This window comes from Pleurodeles waltl, chromosome 5 (genome assembly GCF_031143425.1).
Source record: "Pleurodeles waltl isolate 20211129_DDA chromosome 5, aPleWal1.hap1.20221129, whole genome shotgun sequence".
NCBI classification, from domain to species: Eukaryota; Metazoa; Chordata; class Amphibia; order Caudata; family Salamandridae; genus Pleurodeles; species Pleurodeles waltl.
The window spans coordinates 375,795,700-375,810,487 of NC_090444.1; positions in this window are offsets into that span (position 1 = coordinate 375,795,700).

Genomic DNA, 14,788 nt, shown 5'->3' on the forward strand with positions numbered 1-14,788 from the left:
GCATTTTTAGGTTTTACATGTCCTGGCAGTGAAAAACCCCTACATTTCTTTTTCAATATTGCAAGGCAAATCTCCCTGACTGGGTAACATTGGGTTACCTTATTACAACTAATAAGTGCTATGTTAATTGGATAAATAGAAGGGATAGATAGGAATGTCAAGTTATGACCCAAAGAAACTGTAATTTAAAATCTTCTTTAACAGTGAAGTAGGATTTTAAGTCACATTTCTGCAAATGCCACTTTTAAAAAGTTGGCCGTTAAAAAGTTGCCCTTTTCTTGTCCTAAACATTTGGTGCATGCAAACTGTGTCATTGGTCACATAACTGTGAATAGCTTGGCAGCTGACATTTGTGTATTCCTCACAGACAGTGAGTCAAAGAAGGACCTGGTGTTATCCTGCCAGGATGGATGCAGCAGAGCTGTTCACTCCCCCACTTACATTTCAAAAGGCTGCTCCAGCAGACATATAAAGGGAGCTGACTCAAATCTTTTGTCTCCCCAGACTACTTGGAGCCTTGGCAGGGGAAGGAAAGAGCTTAACAGAACCAGAAACGGGGGTAGCCACGATGGTACTCCTACTTCAAAGGCTAGCACCATGTATAAATAGTGGACCTCCTGAGCCACCTCTTCAGTACACTCCTGCACCTGTGGACTTCAGAAGAAGGTCTGCCTTGTTGCCCGTAGGACTGCCCTGCTGCTTGAGGCCTGCCTTGTCCTTCAGAGGATTGCCTGACTGCTTGAGGCCTACCTGGTTTTCTGGAGGATTACCTTGCTACATGAGGCCTGCCCTATTCTCTGGGAAGGAAGACTGGACCTGCTTCCTTCATTTCAGGCTAACCTGAGTGACCCAAAGGGTCAGTTGGCTGACCTCCTGTTCTGAGCTACAGGGACACAACAAGCTCCAGAAGCCTCCCTGTAATTGCCCAGCTGACCTGCCGCAACTGGAACCACTTAGGCGTTGCTGGCCTTTGCTAGAGTGAGTCCCCGATGCTCAAGAGGGGCCTCCTCAGTCCCTGGAACCTTGACTGTCATTAGAGTGTACTCAGCTGGAAGAAGAGGAGAAACACTGAATTTCTGGGCTCTTCATGACTGCAGATGGGCCCACTGACGCCAAGACCCTGCCGTTGGTGACATCCGCCAACATGAATCTCTGTTGGACTAGATTCTTTGCACTACAGCTAGTGAGGACTGGCAATACAAGATCTGCACTTAGCAAAACAGCAATGACAGCCTGCAGTGACCACAACCTTTAAGACCCAGCAGCGATTGTCTGGGACCTACATCTCGATCTTTGCACTACATCTACGACTGTCACTGATGCCAGGCCTGCACTTCCTGCAAAACCTATGACCATCTGTGACACTCTTCCTGCTTCTCGTGGCCTCCTCCACCACAAACTGGACTCTTCGCGCTAGGCTTTGAGTAAGTAACTTTTTCACAAGACTATCCTTGTCCCTGAATCTAGCCCACACTCCTTTGCGGTCAACCTGATTTAGTGACTTGCCTCTTGGTCTAACACGACCAGATGACCACGAGTGGTGCTTTGTGCTTTTAGGCACTATTTCTACTTAAAACTTTGACATTGCACATCTTCAATTCTACTGATTGGATTCTTGTCATTCTGGTATCATTTTATTTATTACAATGTACTCATTAATGCTCAATTGGTGTTAGATTTTTCATGTGTTGTGTTTTTCACTTTATTACTGTTTGTGTGTTGCTTAAATACTTTACACATGGCCTCAAAGTTAAGCCTCAATGCTTTAGTGCCAAGCTACAGGAGGGTTAGGCACAGGTTAACTTAGTAGCTTTTGTAGTTCACCCTGACAAGAATTGTAGTTGTTGGTTGAGAGGGTTTTCACTGCCCTCAACCAATAACCCAGTTTCTTACAGGAAAGCATATATTTAATAACGCCAGCTCCACATCTATGTATCTTGAAAATATATGTACTATGCAGGTACATATATGTGGAGGTATGTATAGAAAATCTAGACTTACTTAACTGTTGATATTTATTTTCAACATTTTGCTCTCGATATCGAGTCCTATTGATATTCTGGGTACAATATTCAGGGAGCACACTGTTACAAGAAGAGCAGAAGCAGGATCGCTCCAAACCAAAGCAGGCCCTAATGGGTGTTGGTGACCTTCCCCTCGTGGGAATCCAGGCATTTGCAAGTACATGCTGAGTGCAGGTGGGAGAGGTATGAAGGGCCCACCAAGCAATTACTGGCAATTTGAAGATTATTGCCATTGTTCTAGCAGGACTCTTGGCTACCGAGGAACTCGTTTACCACACATTATGGATGATGTGAGGGTGACCCAGTCCACACCAGTCTGAATGTAGCAAGCCCTGGACAGGGTAGGCCAATAGAAACACATACCTTGGAATATGGGGTACAGATGTTTTATGCTAAATAGCTTCTGACTGGATATTATCTCCTGACAGATCCCAACCCTATATCATACTGCATATAGCTAGATTGTGCTTCTCTGGCAAGCTGGGGGTGTATGAATGAAGGTGACCAGCCTGTTGGATCACCACTAGAGCAAGTACTGAGCACAGACTAGCAATACTCCCCTCTTCCTGCATCTATCTACATACTGGCTTACATTGGATCAACTGCACCTTCTAAATGACACTGTTCTGAATGGCCCCACTATTTGCATGATCCTTGGAACAGCTCTAACTATACACTTAGACCCTCATTACGAGTCTTGCGGTCACAAAGACTGCCAGACTCGCTGTGGCAGTCCCACCACCAACAGGCTGGCGTTAGGACCGCAACATTATGAGCATGGCGGAGCTGCCACGGTCGGACCACCGACACGGCCAGGCTGCCGCAAGCCGGCAGCCTGGCGGTCCCATGGTTTTCATCCTCCAGGGCAGCGCTGCTTGCAATGCTGCCCTGGGGATTACAAGTCCTCATTCGACCAGCCTTTCCATGGCAGTTTACACCACCATGGAAAGGCTGGCGGAATGGGGGCGTCGGGTGCCCCTGGGGGCCCCTGCACTACCCATGCACTTGGCATGGGCAGTGCAGGGGCCCCCATGCACAGCCACTTCGCGCATTCCACTGCCTGAATTATGGGCAGTGAATGCATGACGGGTGCTGCTGCACCCGCCCCACCGCCACATTGGCGGCAGCTCCATTAGGAGTCGGCGGCCCCATCGCGCATTCCACTGCCCGAATTATGGGCAGTGGAATGTGCGACAGGTGCTGCTGCACCCTCCGCACCGCCACATTGCCACCGGCTCCATTGTCATTAATTTAGAAGACAGAGCCCGGAGAGATAATGTACACTTCCACAGCATTCTGGAAGGCCTGGAGAAAGATAAAATAAGGGCTTCCTGACAAGCTTCTTATATGTACTTCTAAAGGTGTTGTGCTGACCGGCTTTTAAATTTCAGCATGCTCACTGATTTAGACATCGCTGAGTGTACAACTCCAATAAACCCATCTAATAATTGCTTGTTTTATCTGTCACTAGCAAGCGATATATATGTCATCTAGGAAGCCAAGAAACATGCTCCATACACCTTTAAAGAACAAAACATATAAGTGGGCAATTCCTTTAATGCTAACCTGAAGAGGAAAAACAATCCTGATATTCTGACCATTCCTGTGACACAAATCTTGTCAATCAATCAATCAATCAATTCAACCAATGCATTTACTTATGATACAGAACTCCCATGGAGGGCCACATAAAACATAAATACACACAAAAGAAAGACCAATAATATGACTTACAACTTCACGAACAATTTGATGCCCCATGTCTTACAAAGTAATTTGATAATTTAATTAATTCAATTTTTTTTTTAAGTTTAAAAGGCTAAAAATTCTGCAGCAAAACAGTTCATGTTTCAAAAATCTTGTCTTGTGATACCTTGAATCACATGTCTGTGATCATGCACTGGTCAGACTAAATTTAGACACAGATAGGGTCTGCCTAGCATTAAAGTTGTAGAGGGTGAATACCTCCAAAATCAAAATGAGATTAGCTTCCTCACCAGCAAGAAAACTCTCACTTACTCACATAAGACCACCATCAAAGGCAACCCCACAACAGAACACTGATTACCATAAACATGCCATTTTAATGTCAGGATTCTTGCCTGCCCTTCCTGAGTTGTTTGTGCTTTCGCCTCCTTTTATAGTCTAAATAACTATGAGTGGATGACCTTGTAACTCACTTGCCAGTCTTCTTATCAGAGATCTGCAGGCAGGCCAACTGCTCCCAGTTGGACATTTGTTCTATGCTACAAGACATTCATGCCTTTTATCTCATCTGAGGGAAATGTAATCACAGTCACTGGGTGATCAGGGCAGAACATTTTTGTTGGGACTGCCCAGGCTTTAAACAGAGAAGAACAACATATACAAATCATTTTTGCCAGGTATTCCTCAAAATACATATTCTCCAATAGATTAAATGAATGATTGGATAGAATGGAAAGACTGTTCCGGTAGATTAGTAGTTTGAAGTCTTTTTACAAACTGAGGGGCAGATTTAAGGAAAGTGGCACTTTCCTTGCACCCCTTAGCTCCCCCCTGCTGCCACCATGTGTGTGTCAAATATAAAATACGGCGCACCATGGCGCAGGGTAGCAGGCAATAGCATCATATTCTTTGACTCTATTGATGTACTCTGCAGGAGTAGCGGCAAAATGTTGACGCTACTCCTGCAGAGTACATTGGGGCCCATTATAAATATTAGAAGCCCCCTTTTAACGCTCTGAGCAGGTGTTAAAAGTGCCAGAAAAATGGTGCAAAGAAATCTCTTAGATTACCTTGCGCCATTATTTCAGCCGCCCTAACGGGGGAATGCCTCCCTTGCATACATAATGCCTGGCACAGGCAAACTGTAGCCCAAGGGTTTACAAAGTGGTGCAATGCATGCATTTCGCCACTTTGTAAATATGGTGTGGGAAAAATGCCACTTTAGCGCTGCCTGAGGATAACAAATAATTATGCTATGGTGATGCTAAGGTGGTTCTAGGGGCTCTTATATCTTCCCCTTCATGTTTAACTTCTACACGTTATGCACCCAGTTCTAGGGGGTTCCAAGGCACCAGTGATAGGTGACAGGCAATTTTGAACACAAGCCATTTGAACATGTGATAAAGGTTTGCTATTCTTCGAGAATGCTACGACGTTTGGATTAAAGCAGTGCAGGGCTGAAAATGTAAACCATAATTTTTAGATCACTCACGTTGGTGCTGGATGTGCATCCTGCAACCCACATATGACAACTGATGTTAATGCCACTATATTGTGGCTTTGCTTAGACCCCAGTCATGCCAATTTGAGTTAAAAAGTCATTTACCATGTTTTGGGACCACAGCAATATGCAGTGGAAGTTGTTTAGCAATCCGCAGGGCACAGAGTATCAAAATATTAGTAAACTCAGTTGAACAAAATAGAGCAACCGTGTAAAAAGAAGCAATTTCCTACAACAAACACTTACCCAACAGAATATAATTCCCTTCCCCAAAGTTTTGAAACAGCATCATCTGTGGAACTTTTTAGATTCTGACCCACAACAAGATTAGGCTATCCATTAGATTTCTGATTGTTTTTACCTCTTGCTCGTTAACGTTACACACAAAACAGAACATTAATAAAAAAATAAGAAATAATAAACCCAGATTAACCCTAAAACTACGTTTTATTGTTCTCTATTTTAGCTGAATTCGTATTTCAAAATAAATCCTTGCTTTGGATATATTGCAGAGCCCACTGAGAAAGATGATTCAGATCGAATAACGGAAAATGACTGTGCATGAATAGTCTACCGCTTTCTGTAGATCATCCTGCACATGTTCTCATTATGTAGATATGCATTTCCACTCATAGGGCGTTCACAGTAAAGCCAAAAGCATACCTTGTATGTTGTAGCACAAAGAAGACGTTTTAAAAAATCATGTATTTTTTATTGTTGTTTTATATCTGGAATAAGCTTAACAGCCACGTGTAGCCCAGTTGCCATGTTAAGTACACTGAGCAGGTAACTTGAGCAAACTTTTTACAGCCTAACATTGCTGTTTAAAATAATAGTGGTAGCTCTACAGACGTTTTCTGTACGCTTTTAATTTTACACTTTACTTGTGAACATGAGGTTTTGAATTGGATTAAAATTCACAAGGATTATATCTCACTTGGACCTTGTATAGCGTTCCGCGAGGTTTGTGGTATAGAAATACCATACCTTCTAAATAGATTCACGATATTTTGAAAACCAATGTAAAAAAAATGTTTGGATTGTTTTCTCTTTCTTCAATCTCCTGAAACATTACACTTTGATACTACTGTGTACAAACTGGGTGCAAGCAATGTACAGTTTTAATCTTGCATAAACTGCTGAGAGGGAGCGGTGTGAATGAATGAATACTTTAATGAATGAATAAATGCACGTGTTTGGTACAGCACTGTTAGCTGAATAGGCTAAGGTTCCTTCTGGCAAGGGAAATGAAAGTGCATTGTGTAAAGAAATGGCTTTTTAAGGGTTCATCTTCACTTTTTGGTAACTTTCGATTGATGCTGCTGCTTTTTTTGACTCTGTGAATGCACTGACTTTGGCCAAATAAGCCTCAGTGCCAGTGCTCTGACCCTTTAAGAGGCATATGTCTAACTGGATCACCTACAATTTGCATATGCTAACTTACTTATAAAACCCTAGTATATGTCACCAGGCATAATCGGGGATTGTTAGTTAAAGTGCCCCTTATGGACTGCAGCACTTATTTTGTCACCACAAGTGTGACAAAGCAAAGCACTACTCCCAGCCTGCCATTGCAGGCTGGCAGAGGAGTCTCTCATTGCTAACTTTATTGTGCAATTTAAATTAATGGCAAAGCCCAAACTTTCAATTTTAAATATATACAAGGAACCTAGCTAGCCCGAAGGCTAGGTACTGTATATTAGCAAGCATTTGAGAAGCCAATAGGTTTTGCCCCTGAGAAATCTATTGGTTTTATCAATGTTTTTTAAGACATGTTGCACAGCGGCACTAGCTGCTATGCAACATGGCTTAAAGTTAAAAAAAGAGCTATGACACAGACAGCACTGACCGCATCATATTGGTTTTTTTAACTTTAAAACATGCTGGCGCTGCTGTGTAACATATCTAGAAAGCATTGACAAAACCAATGAGAGAGCGTAGCTTATATATTCTATAGTAACATGGGGGTGTGGCTTCGGGCGTCAAGATGGCGGTCGCACTCTGAGAGTGCTCTGGATCCCTCCGTCATCCGCCCGTAGTCTATGCGGTCTAGCGGAGCGAAAGATGCCGCTTTAGCTGTCCCTGTGACCTGTCGTGGTGAGTGACTGAGGGAGACGGGTCCCGTTCTCATGCCGTGACTCGATCGGACTGGAAAACAAAATGGCGGCCGGGGCTGGGCTCCCTCGGACGAGCTGACATCGGGACGACGGACCCTCCTGGCGTGGCCGCTCTGGGTCGGAGGTGCGGCGAGGGTCTTGGAGGAAGCTGGGGCCGCACTCGGTGCGCGGAGCCCCGCGGATTGAGGAGGCCGCGCGGCCCAGGCGCGGAGGGAAGGCTCCGGGCGGACGGGGCCGTCTCTGCACGCCTATTTGGAGGTGCTGGCTGGGGGGAGTCGTGGCGCCCCGCCATATTGGGACGCGACCCCCTGGATTGGACGGTGAGGAGGACGCTCACCTGCGGTCGCCCCCCCCCGGTGCCCTGATCGACACGAGGAGCGTGCTGGGGGCGCGCGGTGTGCCCGGACCGTGCCGGAGGTGCCGACGCGGCTTGAGGAGGGGGAGAGGACGGGATGATGAGGAACTTTGGTGAAGAAGGCATTCCCCCCTCCTTTAATGACTAAAAAGAGAGCCAGTGGCTCGGGCCCACCCTCTCTGGGCCCATAGCCTGGTCGGGCTCGCCGCAGACCACAGCTATGACTGGGAGCAAGCCGTGATCCGAACTGACAGAGGGTGGTTACCCTGCACTGCCCTATAACCACGATACTGCGGCGCAGTCTGCGACTTAGCCGAGGTGAGATTGGACGCGGCGCCGCTGGGTCCTGGGGGTGGGAGAGGCTGAATCCTAGACCGAAGTGCTTCTCTCCATCTCTCCCCCCCCCCCTACGCAGAGGGTGTGTCGAGGGGACTGTCGGGGGGAGGCCAATGAACTGGGCCCCCTGTGTGGAGCCGGCGAGGGGGGCGTCCCCGTGGAGCCCAGGGAAACATGGACGAACCTAGAGGGGGGCCCTGAGTTTGTGGCTTCCCGGCTTTATTATATAAAGTACTGAGGCCACTTGGATCTGCCTGCTGCGGCGTGGGGCCCTCTTTGGATCCGTGGTAACAACAAGCACGCTGGGGACCCAGACTTGAACTGAAGTATTGCGGGAAGTAACCTACCTGATCCCCGTCCCATGTACCATGATGGGGAGGGACAAGGCGAACAAACATCCTCCACCCTCCCAGCAAAAGATCGACCAGTTCACGACACCGACGGGCCAGCGGGGAGAGGGAGAGGCGGCTAATGGGGGCCAGACGGAGTGAGTGCCATCCTTCAAGCCATTCAATCATCGCAGTCGGCCGTAGAGACCAAAATCGGGGAAGTACGAGAGGACGTAGGCCTTATTAGGCAAGACCTCAGAAACGCAGTGAACCGAATCACTGAGGCTGAAACCCAAGTCTCCCAGACTGAAAACGACCTAGCCGACCTTAGAACCAAAGTGGCCAAGCTGCAGACTCGAACCAGAAAGATACATCGTCGCATGGAGGATGCTGAAAACCGGTCAAGACATAACAACCTGCGCTTCATCGGATTCCCGGAGGGCATAGAGGATGGCGGGGCCTCCGAGTTTCTGGAGAAGTCGATCAAAACTTGGATGCCGGATCAGTCCCTTTCGCCCTGGTTCGCGGTCGAATGAGCACACAGGGCGCTTGCCCCACGCCCCCCCCCCGGGCGGCCCAAAACGCCGATGATCGCACGCTTCCTTAACTTCAAAGACAGAGACAATATCCTCAGGGAAGCTAGGCGGTCAGAGGATCTACAATGGCAGAAGCATAAAATCCTAATTTTCCTGGACTACACCCGTGAGGTCCAGACCCGCCGCCGGTCGTACGAGCACGTTAAACAAAAACTTAGAGCAATGCAACTCTCATACATGCTCCTCTTCCCTGCACGGCTCAAAGTTCTGATGGCCGGGAAAACATACTTTTTTGAAACACCTGAAGAGGCATGGGACTGCCTAACGGAGGAGGGCGTCGTAGCCCGGGGGGGACCCCTGGGACCTGCGGGGAGGACCCCCCGGGTCGGAACCCCCCTTTCGGGAGGCCCCCGGAGGAGCCGGAGGCGTACCAGATCCCGGAGGGGGAGACAAAAAGACCCAGACACCCCTGCGGACAATGAGACGGGCCGAGACTCTGGCTCACAGACAGAGAGAAACCCTGTGGACCCTTCTGAGCCTCGGGCCTCAACCCAAACGACAGATGACAACCGCTTGAGCCAGTCCCCGGCGCTCGGTTAATATGATACACTTGGCCCCCACTGATGGGTGCCTGGGGGACCCGAGCTGTTCAGCTTGCACGTGCGGGCCCCGCAGGGGTCCCTATTGGCGCTGATGCGCCTCTCTACTACATGGCACCTGGAACTCGGCATATGACCGCTAATTGCAATTGATCCGTTTTAATGGAGGGGTCCACCACTCCACCCCAATGACAGTCCAACTGGCTGTCCGGTTCTGGCTGGGTATTTGGGTGACAGATGCTTCCGGGGTGGGAGTATGGGGGCGGGGTTGGGGGGGAAGTTTGAAACGAGTTTAGATAGTAACGAGTTGGTTAGCCTTGTTTGTTGTTTTAATATTGCACTGTTATGTTTGAAACGGTCGTCCCTAGGTCCACAGCCAGACACTCAGCTTTCTATGGCACCTATGCAGCCCACACCTGGCACTCATTGACCCAGGTCCTCTCCTGGAACGTAAATAGTCTATTAGATAAGATCAAGAGGTCAGCAGTATTTAGGACCCATCAGTGGTCCTTCTTCAAGAGACTCACCTCCTCGGGTCTAGGTGCCCCATGCTTGTGCGAGGAGGATATGATAGAGTATATCACGCAGGCTTCTCCAGAGGCTCTAGAGGGGTGGCTATCCAACTCCACCGCTCCCTACCTATGGTGATTACAGCCACGCAGTCCGATCCGCAGGGCAGATTTGTTGTAGTCACGGGGACTCTTCATGGGTCGCCGATAAATCTTATATGTGCGTACGCCCCCCCGGCGGGGCTTGATGCCTTCTTACTCTCGCTCCGTCGAGTGGCAACAGGACTTCCCCAGGAGACCACCCTGCTGGGAGGAGACTTCAACGCTGTCCTCGACCCCAGCCTGGATGTGTCTGGCGGGGCTACCGCCACTAGATCCAACAGGGCCTCGGCCCTCAACAGCTGGGCCGAGAGCCTTGGCCTATGTGAGGTGTGGAGAACCTGGCACCCTAGGGAACGTCAATACACACACACATCAGCTGCCCACCAGACGCAATCCAGAATAGATCTTGTGTTCTTGCCCGCTTTGGACCTCTCGAGAGTCACAGGGGCGGAGATTCTCCCTCGGGGAGTCTCTGACCACGCACCAGTACGTGTCCGACTGGGCGGGACAGATCCCTCCAAGCGCCCGGTGTGGCGCCTGAACGCATGGTATTTACAAGACAAAGACTACACCCATGAGGTCAGGAATCACCTCACTCAATATTTTGAATTGAACCTGGGATCTGTCCGATCTCCGGGAACAATATGGGCTGCCTGTAAGGCTACCCTCAGAGGGCAGGCCAAGCATCTTCTCCGTTCCCGTGAACGAGACCGGAACTCTCAGGTCTCCGACCTGGAGGCCAAGGCCTTAAGACTGGAGCACCAACAAACGACCTTAACGTCTGCCTCTACCATGAGGCAGCTGACTATGGTTAGAGAGGAAATTAAACACATAATGCTAGATTCGGCTAAGCACATTTGGAGAGCCTCAGTAGCCCGAATATATGGCTGGGGGGACAAAAATGGGAAGCTTTTGCATTGTCTGGCTACCCGCCCTCTAGCCAATAGGGTTATTCCTGAGATCCTAGAGGACTCGGGCTCCCTCTCCAAAACACCTATTGAAATCGCACAAAGTTTTGCCTCCTACTACGCCTGTCTATATGCAACGCACCCCCGTCCCGCTATTGAGAGAGAGACTCCCCTCTTAAATGATATTACTCTTCCCAGGGTCTCCTCGGAGACAAGGGACAAACTAGATGAAACCATTAACCTCGCAGAAATCACCAATGCAATCTCCAGCCTGGCACCGGGCAAGACCCCAGGCCCCGACGGATTCCCAGCAGAGTTATACAGTAAGTGCAGTGATATTCTGTCTCCCCACCTGCTTACCATGTATGAGGAGGCTGAGAGACTGGGACGCTTCCCCACTGAGATCGACCAGGCCACAATTGTGGTGATCCCCAAAACCCAACTCCCGTCGCGACACTGCTCGGCGTACCGGCCCATCTCACTTCTAAATATTGAGATCAAAGTGCTTTCCTCAATCCTTGCCTCCAGATTGAAAGAGGTAATGCCCACACTGGTACACCCTGACCAATGTGGCTTTATGCCCACTCATAGTACCAGGCACTGCATTAGGCGGTTACATCTGGCCCTGCACACCACAAGACTCTATCGCATACACCCTTGGCATTACTCCTGCTCGATTTTGAAAAAGCCTTTGACACGGTGGATTGGTCCTACCATGAGCAGGTTTTGCAAAGAAACGGACTCGGTCCCAAATTCCGAGGCCTAGTGAGACTCCTATACTCCAAGCCGACAGCTTGAGTCCAGGTGAACGGAGTGGTCTCCGACCCGTTCCCTATTGGCCGTGGAACTCGACAGGGATGCCCACTATCCCCCCTGCTCTTTGCATTGATAATAGAGCCCTTGGTGATATTGCTGCGAGAGGACCCATGATCGAGGGTTGGTCCTGGCCCACCTGCTCAGAGGATCGTGTGGCGTTGTACGCAGATGATGTCCTCTTATATATTTCCAACCTGGCCAAAAGTGGCCCCTGCGTGTTAGAAATCCTGGGCCTCTTCACACAGGCCTCGGGACTGACTCTAAACCCCACCAAGTCCCTGTTGGTCCCCCTGCATCGTTCCAGAGACTGTGTGGACTGGCAACGGAACATCCCAGTACGAAGAAACAGTTTTAAATCCTTGGGAATATATATCTCACTTCTCCCCGAGTTGGCATGGGAACTTAATGTTTCACCGCTAACTAGAAGAATCAGGATCGATCTCCTGCGCTGGAAGACCCTTCCCCTTAACCTGCTTGGTAGAATAGCGCTTTACAAGATGATGATCCTCCCTAGGCTCCTCTATCTATTGCTAAACTTTCCGCTCCCCATCCCCAGGAAATGGTTCAGGGAGATGGACTCATTGGCACGCCAATTTATATGGAGCGGTGCCCGTCCACGACTGGCGCTCAAAACTTGCCAGGGGGATGTATACGATGGGGGTTTGGGCATGTCCAATATCCATTACTACCACCTCGCGACGCATTTGCTTGTGATTAATGACTGGGTGGGGGGTGGGTGGACAGACCCGGCATACCGACTGGAACTTCAGACGATGGGCTACCCACAGATTTTTGGCACCCTTTACAGGGGCCCGATTTCCCGGGATGTCCCGGACGTGACTAAAGTGGTTTTACAGGGATGGCGGACAGCTCAAAGGTTGACGGGGTGGTGGGGACGTCTTACCCAGCAGACCCCGCTGTGGCATGGGAGGCACTTGATGGAGGTGGCGGGCTTTGAGGGTTTTCGGAGCTGGGATAACATAGGTATTTCTACACTGGGCGATGTCTGGAGAGGATCGCACATGCGGTCCTTTGAGGACCTCCAGAAACACTTTTCATTAAATAAGACACAGTTCCACAGGTATCTCCAGCTCCGCCACGCCCTACTAGTACACGTCCGGGCGGGAGATGTCATACCCGAGTATAGTCCCATGGAGGCCAAGGCTCTGATGGGGGGCCTGGGCAAGGGAGGTGTTTCTCAGATATATCGCACCCTAATCACCGGCACTGCAGGTTCCCTGGGGGGGCTCTGCCAGAGATGGGAGGGATGGGTGGGCCCCATGGAAGAGATGGATTGGGACGAAGCACTGATGGCCCTGCGCGCCCTAGCGATGGCTACTCGCCTTCGACTGATACAAACCTACTACCTTCACACAGCTTACCTAAAACCCGCCAAACTACACAGAGCGGGCCTCCGCCCCACAGCGGAGTGCCCCCGTTGCAGGAACCCCGTAGCCGACTGCTTCCACATGGTATGGACCTGCCCAGCCATAGTGACGTAATGGGAGGCAGTTTTACAGGAAGTCTCTGGGGTCTTACAGGAAGATATAGAGAGGGAGCCTTTACCTCCCCTCCTGGGAATCATGGGCGGCATTGGGCTGAGGAGACCAGATCGAATTTTCCTTGGGGTGGTGTGCCTAGTGGCCAAGAGGGATATAGTGGCGGGCTGGAAAGCCAGGAGTGCCCCGGCACTGACTAAATGGAGACGGGGGTGGACTGGTGCGCGCAAAATGAAAAACTTGTATATGAGGTCAGAGGATGTCCGAATAAACACAATAAGATATGGGGGAAATGGGAGGCCGCAGAAGGTTCCTTGACGGTGCAGACCCTCCATTCATAATGTGTTGCCTGGGATTATGGGTTCAACCGTTGTTAGATGCCCGTTGGCATCGTGTTAAATGTATGTAACATTGTTTTTATTTCCATGCAAAATCAATAAAAAGTCTTTATAAAAAAAAAAAATCTATAGTAACATGAAATGTTTATGAGCTAATGTATAATAATGCCGCATAGAAAATATATTAACATGTTGGCCAAAACGTGCATTTGAAATGTGACCACGGGGAGTGGCCGTCAATATATACATGGACTAATGAAAATGACTAATGTTTATGAATTATTGCATTTAAATAGTTTTATACTAATTATTAATGATTATGTTATTAAAGTTTTGCTAATAAATCTTGCAGCCTTAAGCTAGCATGAGCCGAAGCCTAGCTGCCTGGCTCTCATATTAAATGTATTTTTCCTAACGTGCAATGTGCTGACTTGCTAAAGGACATGACCTCTTGTTTTCTTCAAACTAGAAGCTGAATGTAACTATAGTAGATCCGTTCTCATGAAAATTCATATTTCTTGTAGAAATGTACTAGCTAAATGCAACAGTGTAGACTAATGTTGAATACAAGGTCGACCAAACCGGTACAGACAATGGAGCTACTGAGATAATGCAAATTGGAGGTATGATGTGTTTCTAAATTCCCCATGACTTCCCAGGATCTCGGAGCCTGCCTAAGTGAGTTGGGAATGTTCTCGGCGTTTTAGTGTGTGTGGTGTAGAATTGCGCTTGCTCAGCTTATGCATTTTGCAGGTGTTTTGAGAAATTTGGGTGTTTTTAGGCTAGGTAATGTTGTTTTAGAAGGAGTGGGCGTACTCCGCAGTATGAGAGTAGGGAAGTCGGCGTACTTCATGTGAGTGTGGCACTTTGTGCTCAAAAATTATCCACGTGGTTGGTTGGCAATGTACGGACCCGTTGTGGTCTAAGACTCCGGAGTGTATTGACAAGTTTAATAGGTCAATCAGGCGTGGTTGATAAGTTGAGTTTGAGTCAAATTGAGTGTATGACACCTTCAATGGAGATTTGGCAAGTTCTATAGTGCACTAGAACAAACCATTGAGAAGTCGAGAGTAGGATTTGCGGGTCGAATTCTGCTTGCGGGTGGGGAAGCT